Source organism: Echinops telfairi, unplaced genomic scaffold, assembly GCF_000313985.2.
Source record: "Echinops telfairi isolate 266 unplaced genomic scaffold, ASM31398v2 ScPeMD7_7400;HRSCAF=8409, whole genome shotgun sequence".
In the NCBI taxonomy this organism is placed as follows: domain Eukaryota; kingdom Metazoa; phylum Chordata; class Mammalia; order Afrosoricida; family Tenrecidae; genus Echinops; species Echinops telfairi.
The window spans coordinates 40,607,264-40,609,866 of NW_022111300.1; positions in this window are offsets into that span (position 1 = coordinate 40,607,264).

Genomic DNA, 2,603 nt, shown 5'->3' on the forward strand with positions numbered 1-2,603 from the left:
TGCATTAGTTCATTTTCCATTAATGGGAAGGAAAATGTATGTGCTTGATATAAAAAGAGTAGCAAAATCATTGCTGTGCTATGGAGCAAAAATACAAATTTTCCTTTTAAATAGGAATAATTCATTGAGACAAATAAATGCAACTGCTGACCTATTAATCATGTAGATATATTTGATTCAAATACTGCATATAATGTAATAAAGTTGATTATTTTTTAAATACCATAGTAATGCATGCTCAATGAGTGCTGTCCTGGTGGCATTCTGGGCTGTGCATTGAGCTGCTAACCCCAAGGTCCACAGTTTGAGCCCACCAGCTGTGCTGAGGAAGAAAGACTTAAAACCCTTGGAAACCCAAAGGGCAGTTTTTTTCTGCCCTCGTTGTCAGTGGACTTGATGGCAGGGTGCGTGAGTATACTGAGAACGTACGACAGTGCCCAGCACATAGAAGCACCTGGTTGATAGTGAATGAATGCTGTGGCTGAGCCCACGTGGCCAGTGAGGAGAGTATGTTGTCTGGAACAGAATGTTAGATGAATCCCTGTAAGGAGGTGAAGGAAAGTATGGACACCAGACGTGCAAGGCTGTGGACCTGTAAGAACACTGGGTAATTGAACCAGCTAGCCAGTTTGTAGGGTCTGAACATAATGGATTAGCTAGATGTTACTGCAGCTTTTCTGCATTTTTGAAGGGTATCTCTCTCGCATGGCAAATACACATGGTTACTAAATTGGCAGTTGTCCTCTCTCTCCTCTTGTCGTCGTCGTCCCATTTGCCTGCCAGGTGAAATATGGACATAAGATTGAGGACATCCTTCCCCAGCCAGCAGCATCAGCATCTTAGGAGAAAAGCAAAGCCTAGAGAGAGAGATTTTGGGGCTTTAAGCCCCCAGACCAGTGAGTTGCTATTGAGCTGATTCCACTATGGAGCCGACGTGGACTGCAGAGCAGACCTTGATCTCCAGAAGAGAGAAGGCTGATGCTTTCTGAGAGTGGATGCCCAGGGTTTCTTCTTTAGTGCCCTGAATGGGTTTGGTGAATATTTGGGTGCTTAGTCCACCTATGATTCCACCCAGGCCCTCTTGGGGCCTAAGGCCGTTTTACTAAGTCCTTCAGGTTTGTAAGATGGATATTCATATTAGAGAATCACTGTCGGAATCCCAAACTGTGGCCCATAAACAGGAAGCACAAACATCATCTAGGAGCTTATTAGATATGCAGTGTCAGACCCCATACATACCTGTTTAGTTTGGAGTATGAATTCTAGCAAAATCCCAAAGTGATGCAGATTAAGGTTTGAGAAGCACAGCCCCAGCTCAATGTTCTCAGCCCCAAGGTTCATTTTAGAAACATTTGAAGAACCTTTAAAAAACACTGGTATTTTGGCTTAAGCCTAACTTATTAAATCAGAATCCCTGAGGTGCTACCCAGAGAGCAGTCTATTGATCACTCCCTGGGTAATTCTAACAAGTTCTTAAGCATTTATCTTCCTACTTAAGAGAGCCACCGTGCTTTGCACATATTGGGCACTGAAATATTGAATAAATGAAATGACAAGTGATTGGAATCCCTGATAGAAGAAACAGAAAAACAAGTGTGGTGACGTGAAATTTTTGAACATGGATCTTCTATCCAAGTCTCTAACTACCACCAGACTATCAGGTGGGACTGCAAATAAGCTGTGTGAAACACTGATGGGGGTGGGTCATTTTCATCTGCCATTCCCTTGACTAAGAGAGTGCTCTCAGAAGTAGGGAGAGAGAATCCCTGGGACCATCGAGGAAGAACAGCCACCAGTGCAGCACTTTGGAAATCCCTGCTTGAAGCGGTGGAGGCAGTAGGTACGACGCCAAGCTATGGCAGTTGCATAATCTCCTGTCAACTTGCAAAGGGGTGGAGTTTAGCTTGTCAATCAGGCCATAGCCAATGAGGCCTCCGTGTGGGTATGATCTTCCCCTGAGGATTCTGGGAACTCCTTATCCTCCTAGAGGTGGGACACACTCTCTGCTTGTCTCCCTGTTGACAAACCACATGGAGCTACATGCTGATGGAGCCAGAGCCCTGGAGCTGGAGGAGCCACGTGGAGACCCACATCAGTGATGAGATGCTTCCACCACTACTGGATCCATGACTTTCTACCCACTGGCCTGTAATCTTCCTGCACTGGTGTCATTGCATGTGTTGCATGAGTCTGAAGAGGAATTCATGGACTGGTATCGGATATAGGGGCTAATATTGGACATAACGGACTTGAACTGGACTGGGCTGAGATGTTTTCTTAATATACAATTGCTCTTTTACATAAAGCTCTTTCTTATACATGAGTCTCCCTGGATTTGTTTCTCTAGTCTACCTGGACTAACGCAGACACTAAGACCAGAAACTGAGGCAAGGAGACTGAGAGAGAGGGCAGACGAGCAGGACCAGACCATAAGACAGAGGCAGAGCAGTGGGGGGGCTTCCTGGCCTGCAGGGGCAGAGGCCAATGAAAGGCTGAGGACCAGAGAGATTTGGTTGCTAGCTGAGGAGAGGTGCTACTGTGGAACAATCACTGTACCCTTACTGTTTACTGACCCTGGCTTACCATAACCTGTTAACTTCCCT